Here is a 16,031-nt window from a genome sequence, read left to right as displayed (position 1 = left end):
CCTGGATGATATCCCCACCTTACATGATCTTTACAAGAGTAACAGCCATCAAAGCAAAGTGTTGAATTCAATTAGTCACTGCAATTACTACTCATTGAAAGCAATCTTTAAACCTTGACATGAATGGGCAAATGGCTGCATTTTTTTTTTGATTACTCTGAAATGCGTATCCATAAGGAAGAGGAAATGCTGTATGAGATCACCAGGAACCTACTGAGTGGTTCAGGGTGAGAGCTGAGAACCGGAAGCTGTGCTGAGGGGCATCTTTGTTTCCCTGTATTTACTATTTCCGGTTCTGCTTCCCCATGCTCTCCCTAATGTTTGCCTGCTAAGTACCACATCCATGGTTGCTACCATGGATTCTGTTTGATCTCTTTTCTACTTTTTCTCCTGGCTTACTCTCATAAATCCTTTGCAAAGCCCTCAGTGAAGCCTAGATGTAGGATTGTCTAATGGCACTGAAGTCCATGACTCTGTTCTTCCTCAGATAACTTCAGGAAAGTGTACACAGCCGGTCTCCAGCATGACTTCTTCATCTTGTTCACTGCTGGTACCTGCCCTTCTTGGCTGCCCTGTCAGGCTATGTAGCTGCTGCCATGTGAATCTCTCATCAGTCTATCTCAACACTGAGATACTAACTTAACAATTACTTATGAAATTTAGAAGGATAGTATAACATTTTTTGACAAAAATGTGTGACTTCCAAATACCTTACCACATGCTATTTTCTGAAGATGTTCTATGGGATCCTAGCCATGGATCTATCTTGGTATCTTGGTATCTTGAAATTTCCATGCAATGGCCAAGACTTGCATTGGAAAGAGAAAAATTAAAGAAAGAGTGCCTATCTGCCCTTTCTCATTGCCTACATCACCAACCTCCACACTTTAGGGAAATAGCTAAGGAAAGTTTTCAATCATTTACTTGAGGAATAAAGACAGATCTGCTGAAGAAACATGAAGGTTGATTCTCCCTCAGCTATCTCTCAGGTTAATAAACCTGACCCTTTTCATGGAGCTCCGGATTGACAAGGGGATCATGTTAATAAGCTCCTGTGAGTTGATACCGAGGTCTGGAGAGATAGGCAGCATGTGAAGGCCTAGCATCACAATTTGACCTTGAAATTGCACTTATATTTGCAAGCACAGTTATTTGTATTTGCAGGGTACTTACTTGTTTTAAGGAACTGATTCTCGACTCAGGAGGCTACTGTATGTTTTCCTGAGGGTAAAGTCACACAGACCAGAATGCAGGGCCTCCTTGAGTGTAATTCGGCATTTAATTGCACATCTAGCCTTCACTGTTGGTGTCACACATGCTTGTGATTAGATGCACTTGTAAGCCCTCCAATGATGATAGACTCCGCTCCCTTCCTCCACAGAACCAATTAAGAAGGGACCTATTCAAAACATTTAATTCTTAAAGCCAATTTCTTTCGTTTCCTTTTAGTTCTAAGTTGCCTTCAAGTTTCTAGGCAGTTAAAGCAACCACTACCACAGGGAATTCCGCATCTGACTCATATAAAGGACATGAAACAGAATGTAACAACTGTGGGTAGTTTGCAATTAGAGCATAAGTATTGTACAGATGTGGTGTCTCTCATCTACCCACAGCCCCCTTCTTTCTCCTCCCTACTTTTTCAGGTTGGGAACTTGGGGCATTGAAGCCAAGTCTTTTCCATGCCTCTCTGATCAGCAGAAATAGGAAATAGGTTATGGTCAGCAAGTGAAACTCTCTGTGTATTTCTCATTACTTTATTCAGTAGGAGAATCTTACATTCCTTTATTTTCGAATTTTGCAGTTCTGTCTCTGTCTCTGTCTCCCTCCCTCCCTCTCTCTTTTGAAACTTTGGACACTGGGGCTGGTGAGAGAGCTCAGATAACAAAGCTCAAGGGTGCGGGCCTGAAGTCTGTGCCCAGGTCCCACACAGGAAGCACGAGGTGGTGCTGTGTACTTGTCATCCTAGCGCTGGGAAGGTGGAGGCAAGTGGATACCTAGAGCTCGCTTACCAGGCAGCCTGGTGTAATTGGGTATCTCCAGGCCAACGTTCCACCACCTTAAAACACAAGGCAATGTACCCACACATACATATACAAGTCCTGGTGAAGAATGAGCAGTCATTTTTGCTTATGTCATATTACTTGACTATCATGATCCTTTGGCAGTGTTTTCTTAGTCATAGTGTTGACCTCTAAATGTCAGAACATAAAAAAGGAATTTATTTAGTAGCATAGCACCTTAGATCCTGTGAGGAAGCTGACAAGATGCTACTTAGGTCTCTTAATGGACAACAGGCATATCCATACATCAGCTGTTGTTCGCCAGTTACCATATTCTTTTCTAGGACCAAGTCCACAAACTAGGCTAACATCTCAAATGACATTCTTCAGGTGCATTTGAGGCATGAAGTCACAGGTAACTTCTGAGATCCAGGTTATTCAGGAACATGAAACTTGAATATGTCTGTATTTCTTTTCATATTCATTTCCATGTCAGTAACACCAAACATTTTCAAATGAAGATTTTGGAAATGGACTTACCTATTTTTCTTGTCTCTTCTGCTTTCCTATATTGAGTAATGTATAGAAATGTATATTTATGTTTAAAGTTAAGTATATCTGCTATACATTTAAGTTTACATATTTTGTTTGCCAAAAGCCACTTGGCTATGTTTGCACAGTCTTTGCATAGTGCTTATATAACTACACCTACGTCTTCTCTGTGGCTTTCCCCTCGGCATTGATTATTTGCTCATGCTGAGACCTGAAGAGGGCTTTTTAACCTGGTTTTATTTACTATAATTACCAAGAATATAGCACCTAGACATCAGCCCTGGCGAAGAGTGAGTACCCAATATAAAATACCAAAGAATCAATTTAGAGTTGTATAAAAATCTCGAAATGTTTTGGAGAATTCCCAAAACATTAAAGAACTGGGGCTCTCGGGCCACTTGTTAATGATCTTCAGAGGTGGGTTATTACTGAGAAAACAACACATGCTAAAAAGAAGCAATAGTTGTTAATTCCTGGTTCCTTTATAGGAAGGAAGGAGAAGAAATTGGTTTAGCTACAAGTGTTTGTCAAAAAGTTCCTAGCAGGCAGTGTGAATGGATTTACCACTGTGGGTGAAGTGTCTTCAGGATACAAAAGCCTCAGACTAAGATCAAGTTTCTAAATCAGAAAATCTAGCATGGGGCCCAGCTATCTCAGCTTCTTCTAGAACACCCTCCAGTGGCTGTGAGACCTATGTTGTGAGAAGGAATTGTCCTGGGAGAAGAACTTCTCTTCTAGTCTTTCTGGAAATACTTTCTCCTGCTGTATCTGTATCTGTATCATGTGTATCTGTGTCTGTATCATGAGTATTTGTATCTGTGTCATGTGTATCTGTATTATGTGTATCTTTGTCATGTGTGTCTGTATTATGTGTATCTGTATCATGTGTGTCTGTATTATGTGTGTCTGTGTCATGTGTGTCTGTGTCATGTGTGTCTGTGTCATGTGTGTCTGTGTCATGTGTGTCTGTGTCATGTGTATGTGTATTTATATAATCTGCATCTGTAGCATGTATATTTGTATCTATCTCATGTGTATCTGTATCATGTGTATCTGTATTGGTACCTGTATCATCTGTATGCAGAGTCAGGAGCCTGGAGTTAAAAGATGCAGATTTAATTTGGGACTCTACATTAAAGTCCCTGAAGCTGGGCATATTTCTCTTATTGGCTTTTCACTTTCATGTACTAAATGGAAAGGCTAAGATGGCCATGGTGGCTGGAAAGACATGGAGAGAATAGACATCTGGTATGATCCAGTTATGACTAGTGATCATCAGTGGAATTGTACTTTTCTACACAGTCTTTCTTCACTGCCATTCTATGTTGGAAAAGTCACTGCCTGGTCCTTACTATAATTCTCAATGGTATTGCCCTTTACTCTTAACAATAGTGTCAATATTTTTAAATTATATAACTTCCTGCAGGGGGCTCTGTGTAAAGCTTGTATCCTGTGACTACTTGCCACCTCTGCTGTCCAATGCTATGTCCCTGGCACGACCTCTCCTGATCTAATCTGAGTATTGTTCTGGAACCATTGATTAGAATAAAGTCTCCCACCAGAGAAAAAGCACGTGCATTTGAAAATTCGATGGGTAAAATAAGTTCCCCTTCCTTTTGCATGAAGGAGGAGATGCCAATTAAAACCTACCACTTCTCATCAATGGACATACCTTACTGGATGTGTATAGTTAGCTCTTAATGGCTGCTATGTTTCCCAGCTGCATTGTCAGTGGCTCAAGAGCAGCTTTATCCTGCACATGGATTGGCAGAATTCTGAGAACAAGAGGCATGTGTGCCAAGCAGGCTGCTGGCACATGCATTGCTTGTTTACCATGCTGGTTTAAATTGCTCCTTGTATGCACCAGTATTTATATGTATGACAACTGGGGGCTGGCTAATTATGTGGTTCTTAGTAGGAATTGAGCTCTGCTGGAAACAACCCAGTCTCTGCCCACTATTTATAGCCTTCATATGTCCCAAATTTTCCAGTTCTGATTTCAAATATTCTATCCCACTGTCTCCAGAAGTACACTTTATGCTTGTCAGACCACATGTCAATTTATGGTTTGAGAAATATAGTCACAGTATTATAACTGCCACCCTAAACCCACGTTTTCTGACTGTGAGATTGGAATCCTGTCTTTTAACAACATTCTGGACAAACATAGGAAGTATAAAACAATCTTTTTATTTCTCAAGAATACGCGGTAAGCAATCAACTCAACGTTTCATCTAACAACATGCCCAATTTAAGGTTAAAAGATTGGAACAATACAGAACCTGAGGCTCATTGTGCCTGTTGGGCCAACACCTTTCACACAAATTCGACCACAGCATGCACTCACCATGCAGACTCTCCTATTACTACAAACTACAGACCTCTGGCCCAGATATGCCATGTTACTTCCCAGCCATGTATGAGGATACATGTTCTTTGCTCTAGTAAGTGAGGAAGGGACAGACTTCTAACACAACTAAGCTACAATTTTACTTAGCCACACAGATAGCCACGTCTTTCTAAAAAAAGTGATTTAGGATAGCCTGAGGGTATGAGCATTGCATGTGAGGTCTTTAAAAACATGTTATGTAACATAGCTCACTCTTTTCTTGCAGTTTATCTCACATGATTTTTTCAAGTTAGTCATCAAAATAGGAATCTATAGACTTGAGAGCAACCCCTAGGCATTAGGCATCCATGCCTAATTCTGGAAACCTGGCTAGTAGTATGTAGCTGGGAGGTCAGAAGTCTCGGGGAAGGGGTTATAGCTGTTGTTCTGCTAAATGGACAAACCACCTTCTAAGCATAAAGTTCCAACAGATAGTGAACCTTGCAGCCTTCATCATAGAAGCTTCATTTGGCAGTGAGTGGCAGTTAATACAAAGACTTAATAATTGGCCAAAGTGAAGATAATAAGCAGAATACGGAGAGATGTAGAGTGCCGAGCCCTACACTAGACATCTATGTAGTCTCCTTCATGGCTCAGTGAAGAGGGGTTTAATATAAAAGTCAGAGGGTAATGCTATAACATATAATGCAGTCATTATTCTCTTCAATACAGCTAATATTGACTCGAGTCATTGAAGAGCTGGGGGTAACTGTACAAATCCTGCACAAGACTAAACCCATTGGCAGTTCATCATGTGAGTGAGAGGGGTTCTGAGGCTTACCCCTCACTGAGGGACTACGGCAGTTCATGGGTACTGGAGGATGCCATATCATTCTCTGCGGTGGTGTAGCCACTGATAAGTTGCCCTTGTTCCCTTGTTCCAGTGAATAATTTCAACTCATGCTCATATAAGCAACCATAATTAAACTTAGTGGGAGTTTTTAAAAAGACCTTAAACTGATGTTTGTTTTATTGGAAAGAAGAGTTTCAATGGGAGTGAAAGGAGGATAAAAGAAAGAGAAGGGGGTTGAAAGTGACCAAATTCAATATATATATATGGAGCCATATTGGATTTGGGCCTGGCCGCTTTTTGACTACATGGCTCAAAGTGGCTAGGTGACTCTAGGCTGTTTGGCCACAGAGACTCACCCCTAATATGACTGCCATAAGTCTTAAGATTGTTGGATAAAGCCTCTCCCATGAATTTACGGCACAGGAAGATAACATTCAAGGGATACCTCAGCTCGAGTAGATACCAGTTATCTCCTGAGTCAACACCTGGTGTCTCCACCACCTGACCTCATCATCTACCGCCTGACCTCATCATCTACCGCCTGACTTCTTTGCCTCCAGCTATCACTGCCTATACCCTCATCCCTCCATTCTTCGTGTTTCACAAAGGACACTCCCCCTACCTGAAAGCCTTAAAAGCTGTAATGTTCACCCCAATATCTTGACAACAGAACTTTTGCTTGGTCTTCTTCTCTTCACTCCCATTTGGCCCACAGGTAGAAAGCCTCTTCGGGACCCTGCATAACTGGGTCCCTGCTGGCGGGGACATTATATATATATATATATATATATATATATATATATATATATATATGCCATATATATAATATATATGTTTAATATATATTTATGAATGGTCAACAAATTAAAAAGTTTCTCTTAAGTCTGGAAATTACTTTTAATAACAGAAGAGTGGTATAATTTGGATTAAAAATGTAATATTGTTTGCTAAGTTATTATTACATTTCTATACATGCTACCTTCTATACATTTATATGAATTATTTTATTAGCATATATTACTTGCTAAAATGATTGGGTTTGGTATTGGAGAGATGACTCAGCAATTAAGAATGAATAAATATTGCTCTTGCAAAGGGCCTCAAGTAGCAGATGGTTAACAACCACCCATAAATCAAATTTCAATAGTTCTAACACCTGTATCTGAACTCTGCTAGTACCTATACTCATAGACTCATATAACCTCCCATATATACTCATAATTAGAACTTTATGATTAAAAAAAGGCAGTTTCACTATGATGTTTTCTTATATATGTATCTTTCAGTTTGCTGAGTGTCAAAGTTGTTTTATTCACCAGATGTAATTTTCATTTTGGAGACTTACTGCTAAATAAGCTCACCGTGTTTACTTCTTTCTGAACTTCTGGCTGGCTAGTTAAACTCAACTATTCTGGGTCAAACTCCTCGCTAAGCTGATTGATACAATCTGGCTTCTCTTAGCTTCTCACTGAATTGCTCTGCTTGGCCTCAAACTAACTATAGCAATTCTTTCTAATCTTTTGTCTCCTTCTTATTCTCTAGATTCAACTGCCCCTGCTGACCTGCACTGAGCTGCATGAACTCATGAACAAACTCAGCTCCACTGTACTGTACTCGCTGCACTGACTGACTCTGCATGAGCTGCTTTTAAACAACTTCTATTTCTTGTGCTGTTCTCATGAGAGGTGGGTGTATCCTACCTCATTCTGTCAAATCTTTCTCTGATTCATCACTTTTTCTGCCCCTCAGCTAGACATCACTTTCAAACATAACTGCGTTATTTTATAAACTAGCTTAAAGTTATGGCCTAAGGACATGTCTGTATTTCTCCCAGATCACACATACCTAGGTCTTTAGATTTGATACTTTGCCAGAGTAGCCACATTACTGGATTAAAATTCTTCTCCAGCTGAGACAGTGATTAGGAAACTGGTAGGAAATGCTGAGGCACTGAACTATGTAGCTGAGACTAGAAGTCAGGCCAACGTGATTACAGCCACATTTCAGATCAGTATTTCTTATATTATTCTTCATCTCTCCAAACTTAACAGGTGAGATTTAACTAAAATCATTAAATATCGGCCTTAAACTCTCTATCATTTTAAGATATGTTTGTGGATGTCATTAGCATAATAAATGACCATTGGTCTTAAGATAACTTGCTACACTACGACTAGAGTGTGCTTGGGGAATGGATTTCTGGGAGTGTAAAAATGTGCTGTGAAGACATCAACTGAAGTCAACACCCTTCAGCATGGTTTTGCATGTCCACACTCCATCTTCAAATCTGACACTTCCAATAGCACATCACAATGTCATTTGGGCTGTACATTAATATGCCTTAGAAGGCATGAGGATGAGTCCCCCTATGCCATGTGTGTCAGTAAGTCTAGTGTAGATTGGAGCAGTACAAAAGGACACTTGCCAGTTGCAGGCATCCAGTAATTCTTTTGGGTGTACTAAAGTGTGGTGAGATCTTGAGAAAATGCTAACACATTAAGAGTGCAATCACTTTTTCTACAAGACAAACGGTCCCAGGATCTAGAGTGATGCTTCTTCCAAAGTAGGAATTTGAAAACCATTGTGTGTGATTAAATGACAGGTTAATGTGTCTTTTTTAAAATTAGAAAAGTCCCTTACAAAATTACAAAATTTGAAAATATAGAAAAGTCAAGGGTAGTTCTATTTTCAGAGGTCTCTGGTTGCCTCAGAAAGCACACATCCTGTAAAACCTAGCATCTACCAAAACCTTCATGCAGAAGAGACATGTTACAAGCAGTCTGCATTATGTGAAGATGGTATCTAAATTATGGCCCATCAGTAGCTAAGAATAGGGACTGGAATTCTTTCATTTATGAAATATCTATAAGTGGAAAACTGTATGTAAAAAATATGATTTCAGACTTAGTTCTCAGATGAGCCAAGAGCAACTCTGTGTTTTTCATAGTCACAGCGATTGCAAATTGATACTGCTGGAAGCTTGACTGCATAAGTAGTATTTGTCACTTCCCTATGAGGACACTTGAGAGGCCTCACGGGAAACATCATTAGATTTCATGAGCCTCTAAGCCTCTTTAAAAATCTGAATAGAGTGAGAACTAGGTAATCCACTGTATTCTCAGGGAAACTGAGGCAGCATTTGGATTCTGCTGTTAAAAAGAAAATGAAGAATTCAAGCAGTCTAGTAGAGTGACCTCCAGTTAATCAAGCAACTGTGAGGTATTGACCTTTTTGTTGTAGAGGAAGAAAACAAACACACTGGAAATTTGCAAAAAAAAAGCATTTGCCAAGCTGTGAGTTAGGTCAAGTATAATAAAAAAGCATTTGCATTTCAAATATGGCTGGAAAACCCCTTCCCATCATCGGACTAGTGAATCTTGGAATGAATTGTCCCGCTAGTTGCTAAGACCCACTACAAATAAAATGGGGTCTGCACTCTTGTTCGTATTTCATGTGTATATGATGTGACAGAGTGTATTCAGAACTTTACTCTGCTTTAGTGAATTTATTTGTCCCAGCCTTGCTTGTACTGATGTGTGTCACCATGTCTGGCTTTCTTACATGGGGTCTGGGAATTGAACTCAAGTCCTCATGCTTGCAAGATTTGCACTTTCCAAACTGAAATGTCAGGGCCATCTCCTTGGTACCTGAGTACCTCTTCACTAAAGCAAAACACACTTTTGCCTCTACCTTCTTTAAAACAACAACAGCAACAACAATGACAACAACAACAGCAACACTAACGCTGCCCCTACTTCTACCCCCTTGGGGGAGGAGGTAATCATTTACCTCCTGTCACACTTCACAGGTTCTGAATGGAGACACCTCCTTCTCAAGTATCCAGTGGCCTTGCCTAGAGGCAGTTGCAGGATGAAGCTCCCTCCTGCTGGTAACTACTATTTCATCTGTCTAGGAGAGCCGGAGGACCAGGAAGAGGAGGGCAAGCACAAGAGGAGTGGGAGGTGTGTGTGTGTGTGTGTGTGTGTGTGTGTGTGTGTGTGTGTGTGTGCGCGCGCGCGCGCCAAGCTGCACTGCGCACTGGCTTCTAAGTGGGCAGAAGGCAGATGGTGGTGAACATCCATCATTTTCATAGCTGTCCCGTCCACCACAAACCAAAAGTCTGGGGTGAGGAAGGCAGATGAGCAAGCGAAAAAGGAAGTGGAGGTTTAAAGGGAATTTTATACTCATTTGGTTTGGTTCTAGAAAGGGGAATGAGAAGTGATTTAATAGTTGGACTGAATTTGCTGAAAACCAAGTTTCCTCAATTCTGATTTCCGGTCTCTTTACCTCCCTACTATTTTAAAGCTATTGTGTAGATATAAAGATGATGAACTAAGATTCCGTTTCCTTCTCTAAGTTGAACTCAGTGGTACCTTCAGTAAGTATGGGATTTATAAGATATGTAACTTGGCTTGGTGTTTCTAGACTTGGAACTAAGGTTTTCAGCAGAGGAATGCTGGTTAGGAACCTGATGGGTCTTATTTTAAATTATTAAATGGAACGGATATTTTTTTTCAGATCCAGAAACGAATGACTAACTGGAAATTTGTGTTTGTGTTTGTAGTCTTCAAAAACAGTTCTATGGGAAATTATGGAAGTTTGGTTACATCCTAGGGCAGTCTGGTGTATAGTCAGGGGCTCAGTCAGTATTTGTGGGACACGTAAGTGAGGGGCTGGAGCAGGTAGCATTCCTTCATTGACTGACTACATTCATACTCTTGATACAGCTGTAGGACCCAGTCAGCTACCGGTCCGAGAACGCGTTACTGGTAATTTGTTACTGTACAACTCACAGGGCAGCTGCTCGTTACAACACACGGATTAATGGGGCCAACGGCCTCGATTTGGTGCCTCCAGGGGCCGGTTATCTCTGTTCTACTTTGTGGCTGCCCCAGTAGCCCATAACCTTTGCCAGCTGCGGCTTATCGGGTCATGTTCTTTGTCACAGAAAGGTCCAGGAAGGAGAATGGGGGCATTAGCTCAGACCCGCACCACTTTGGAAGAGAGCTCAGGCACGTGCTCTGCAGAAAGGTCAGTTTTATACTTGAGAAGTGACATAAGGACTTCCTGGAGCCCCTCACACCGTACACTCCAGCCTGGTGAGCTTCTCAGTGTACAATGGTTTGATCCATGTCGGCCATAGACAAGCGCTCCATTTGCTGAACACAGAGTCATGCCAAAGGCCTGACTTGAGAAAAATGATCAGCTCGCAGGATTCAAAACAAACGGGCATATTACAACCACCTACCCCTTCCAGGAAGTCCCTTTCTGCTAAACCTATATATTTCACATGAATTCAACATTACCTAGAAACATTCTTTGCATAATAGACTATTTTCTTCCTGGCAAGCCTTGCCTTGATCTGCATTATCATTTAGGCCCCATCTGAAAACACCATTAATTTAAATAAGCAACAGAGACTGGAATAAAATTCCATTCGTGCTTAACTCTCCAATGCGGTTTGAAAATGTTTTCTTCTCCAGCCCAGTTTTATGTTACATGCTGGATGGTCTTTTCTTTGACCACCTCATAAAAAAGAGCTCATAAATACTTTTCATGTGTTATTTAAACTAGCAGGACTCCCTGAGGCCCTGCACTCCTATTTTTTTAAGTCCTTTGTGTATTTCAAAGGGCTTTCTAACCCAGTCACAGAGGTAAAAGTGTCTTCTAACTTGAGAGAGCCATGTCCTGTCACTATCAGGGCATCAAGTTCCTCCACTGCTGAAACATTTTTTGGCAGAATGCTGCCAAGGTATAAGATGCTTTCTTGCCTGAGTGCTCCTTTGTGAGATCTGTGCCAGTGTAGGAATATACGTGCCTTTTCTGATGCATCTGAAGCTGGAATTGGGGTCTTTTGGCTATACGTGGCATGCTGACAAACAAGAGCTCTGTTTCATCATAAAGGTGAATTAACTTCTGATTAATGAAGAAGAATCCAGAAGAGAGTGTCTGGCTGTGTACAAAAGTGGTGTGTGTGTGTGTGTGTGTGTGTGTGTGTGTGTGTGTGTGTGTGTGTGAGTGACAATGTCTTGGCTCATGAATCTCCCCCCACAGTGTCTTAGTGCTTGTATTTTTTGTTATGCTGTCCTCTCCCACTTTGGAATAAGCTTTAGCGGGTTCTGTAGTCCATTCAAGCATTGCACCCCTCACTTCACCTTCACATGAATCTATGGGTGCTCTCATCCCCACCTATGTCACAGCTTTGTAATAGAATAAGTTCATAAAGGCAGTTAGAGACTACCTAGTTCAGCTTCTGTCTATGTACAGAAATCCTTTGATATTCCCCACGGGTTCTCCTTCAATGTTGTTTCAGTACTCTTAAGTAAACACACATGTTCTCATCTGTATGGACTGTACTTACCACTTAAATTATTACAGAGTCTTTTAAAATTTTATTTAGGTATATATGCTGGCATGTGTGTGTGCACACAGGTGAGGCCAGAAGCGGGCATCAGATCTCCTGAGCTGGAGCTAGAAGCCATTGTCTTCTTCTCAATGAGGATGCTAGGAACCAAACTCTGGTCCATTGCAAGAACAGCACACACTGTTAACCACCAAGCTATCTCTCTCTTCCCAGGAATTTCTAAATATGGGTAGTACCATCAATCCTCTGAAGCCACTCATGGCCAAGACAGAATTCATGGGCACTTACTCCAATTTGTCTTTTGATCATTGTCAGCTGGATTTATTTAACATTCATTCATGGCGTGATAAAGACAAAAGAGATGAAGTACATGTCCCATGGGTTCCTCAAACCACACATTCCTAATGCACTTAGAAGGAGACCTATCAGCTTACTTATCTTTAGATGACCCCTGACCTTCATGAGTCTTATCTCGGGGCTTCTCTTCGTGTGGTCTCCAGAGCAGCAGTGGTTGTCTCCGGTGGGAATGCAGGTCTCTAGACCCTGTCCACTAAAAGTGGACCCTAGTGATTGCCACAGTGAGTCCTTCAGGTGACTCTAATGCATGTCTAATTAAGAAAAAAAGGTCTAAATGTAATTACTCTATCAAACTAGATACCTCGGCTTTCTCAGCCTCTTTCTTTTCCCCTGTCATGAAGTTTTTAACATTTCGAGGAATGTCTTCAAGATCTTCAGTCTCCATGTTTTAAACTCAGACTCCCTGGGTCTCATCTGATGTTTGGTGGCAACTCCTATTTGGTTCTTTAGCCAGTCTTACTTTCCAAGACAATTTATCCTGTATTGAAGATCTGATGGTTTAGGCATAAAACATCCCACTGATGACACACTGTTAGCACATACATAGTAACTCTCCTGAGTGACAGAAGGCCTGCTAGATCCTCATCTCTGCATCCTGTGTGGTCGGTCACTCACTGCTTTCCGTCTACCCTTGGTCACACATCCCTATCCCTGCTAGACTCTATTGGTCCAAGCACAATGCATAACATTGGAAGAATGCTCACCATGTCAGACATCCATCTAGATAGCTGAGAGTGAGACTTACAGTGTGTGCCTGGTCCAGGGTCACAGAGCTGGACAGCCATGGAGCTCAGGATGAACCTACATCTCTTGGCTGACCATCTGGGGTAGTTTCTGTGTTTACAAACCTCCGCTTGCTTAATATGTTTAGTGGCAGGTGTAAGTGGTGGGTAGGTTTTCTTCTCTTTAGACACTACCAGTGAAGTCCAGGAGATTTGATTTAATCCGGGCAAAGCAGGAACCTTCGCATTTTTCAGCTGAAAGCTGGAGAAACCTGAGGAGCGTTTTGCACTGTTGGCGTCTCCTGCTGAATTCCCATACTATCAAGATTCTCTTACAACATCTGGCCATTTTACAGGGGATTTCATGGAGCAAATCAATTAACATTTTTAAAAGTGGGATAGAGAGGAAGGAGAAGAGTGTTTGAGTGGCACCATAGCAGTGTGAGAAATCCCCTAGGAGGCAGCTAATGGCAGGATTGCACAAAACCTTGTAAGGAATCGTGTCCATATAACACAGCTTGTTCTTAAGCAAATAGATAGAAATGACATGCATTTAAGGAGATAGGATGTTTACCCTGCTTTAAACTTACATGATGTACACATACATTGCAGCAATACATGGTGCCCTGTGAATATGTATAATTTTTGTGTCACCAGTTGAAATGAGTTCACATTAAATCCATATGTAAACACTTTAAGTTTAGATGAGGGCCATTTGATTCTTTGGGTTACAGACAACACATACATGTACATAGTTCACTATGACTATCACGGTTACACTACTGATATATCTTTTTTTTTCTAACAGTGGGGGCTCAGACCGGGACCATGGGTTAAGAAGTTCTTAGCTGGACGTCCTTGGGTGGTTCTCTCAGGATGTAATCATTGGATTCCAACTGCACAGTGCAGGAGGATCTTGGCAGTCACTCTTGTAAACACTTGACGAGTGCTTGATGTACTCAAAACATACAGGCTCTTTCCACTTGTGAGCTTACGCCCTGGTGACTCACTTCAAACACTCCAAACTCCCATTCCCATGGAGTGTCTGCAGCATGTGCACGGGCAGCAGAGCCCAGTGCCATTTGTCTACTGCTGTACTGAGCAGTAAATGCCAGACAGTTTCTAAAGGCCCTAAAATAGAGCTTCACACAGCACCTGCTTCACCTTCTTCATAGCAGGTCTCATCGCTTTGTTTTGCTCTGATTAGGAGGGACTCCTTTGTAGTAAGGAATGATCATGCTTCTGTGTGTGTGTGTGTGTATGTGTATGTCTATGTGAGCATGCCTCTCTCTCTCTGTATCTCTCTCTCTCTCTCTCTCTCTCTCTCTCTCTCTCTGTGTGTGTATCTGTGTGTGTATGCCTGTGTGTCTGTGTGTCTGTGTGTCTGTGTGTCTATGTGAGCATGTCTCTCTCTCTCTCTCTCTCTCTCTCTCTCTCTCTCTCTCTCTCTGCGTGTGTGTGTGTGTGTGTGTGTGTGTGTGTGTGTGTGTTGAGAGCAGGACTGAGTGAAAGAACGTGTTCGTCATCTCTATCACAAATTACCAAGTCTGAAATCAGCAAAGCAGATTCCCGTGAGTCTGTTTCATTCTTTCTCCCCACACATGAATTTCCCATTTCAAGTCAGGCCACCATTAAGACAGAAAGTCCAGGGGTTACTTTCATCTGCCTTTTCATACTGAATTTATTGCTTTATCTGTAATATGGGGATTAATATATTGGGTTTATGACCTTCCTAGGGCACTGTGCGTATCCAATAGCTCATAATGTGAACACGCAGAGCTCCAAATGTCATTGGATGTAAGGTATGGTTAATATGACTTTATTAAGAGTTCTAAAGAAAACACCATTCTCTGACACTCCACATTTGTGGGACAAACATTAGGATCTTTAATTAAAATGACTTTGAGATCACAAGGTTTGACCTAACTTTAATCACCTCTCAAATGTGATCAAATGAATTTTCCATTAAGAACCTTTTTAACAATAAAAGAGTCCTCATTGTCGTTTAACATCTATAAACAAGGCTGAGAGAAAAGCATGGGGGGGGGGGCGTACAGTTCAGTCCTAATAGGCCATAAAAGGAGAGTCGGTCACTCTTCTTTTATCTGCCCCCAGGCTCTTTGAATCTCACTTTTCATTTAGATATTTACCACATTGGTGTGCCCCCCACCCCCATAACACAGGCTGAAGTGAGCAGCCTCCAGGGTTTCTTTCCAGTCTCTTCCTACTCAGACTGGTCCCATCTGAGCAGTACTGTGACCCATGGGAGGACAGCACAGCAGTCACTTCAAAACAGAGCCTTGCCAGTCTCAAGAATGGAGCCAAGCTGATTTTTCTAAACATTCTGTTGCATTAATACCTTGTAGGCCCATGGGGGCTTTCATCAAAACCTCTCCTAACACTTTCTCAACTGCGGCTACTCCTCAGCACAGCCCTGGGGAAGCACTCCTACATTTCTGAGGAGTTGCAAAGGAAGCCCCCAGTCAGCTGGGAAGCTGCTGGAGAAACGGTGAGAAAAGGAAATCTGTACCTTGAGGAAGCCTTGTTATCTCTCAGCATGTGCAGTCATGTCCAGAAGTTCATGGAGCAGGACAGTCAGAGGAGACAAGAAAGTTTGTTTCAAATAAACTTAAAAATGGAGTAAGAAACAGATTGCTTTACTTTTCATAGCTGAAGGACTCTGTATTTGCCAAACTATGGAATCAAAAGAATCTGCCTACAATCAACGACTGTCTGTGGCCACTGCCTGGAATTTTCTTCGTGACCAAATCCATTATTAATAGTTATTCACTCAATAAACATTTATTGAACACATTCCAGGTACTATATTTATTCGAGAAAAAAATCTGTTGTG

The 16,031-nt window shown here is 41.5% G+C and overlaps 1 long non-coding RNA gene across 2 annotated transcripts in view; it reads left to right on the top strand.

Moving 5' to 3' along the window:
• The window catches only part of LOC120102805 (uncharacterized), a 39,855-nt gene that overhangs the window by 6,590 nt on the left and 17,234 nt on the right, over positions 1-16,031 (top strand). The window contains exon 3 of one of the 2 annotated variants that reach the window (XR_015620605.1): positions 7,277-7,892. The exons of the other annotated variant lie outside the window; for it this stretch is intronic. This is a non-coding gene — a long non-coding RNA (uncharacterized LOC120102805). Of the gene's footprint in view, positions 1-7,276; positions 7,893-16,031 lie in introns of those variants that run through there. 2 annotated transcript variants of the gene reach the window in all.

The sequence above is a fragment of the Rattus norvegicus genome, chromosome 5 (genome assembly GCF_021556685.1).
Source record: "Rattus norvegicus strain SHRSP/BbbUtx chromosome 5, alternate assembly SHRSP_T2T, whole genome shotgun sequence".
Classification (NCBI taxonomy): Eukaryota; Metazoa; Chordata; class Mammalia; order Rodentia; family Muridae; genus Rattus; species Rattus norvegicus.
This window is presented reverse-complemented; position numbering and strand designations above follow the sequence as displayed.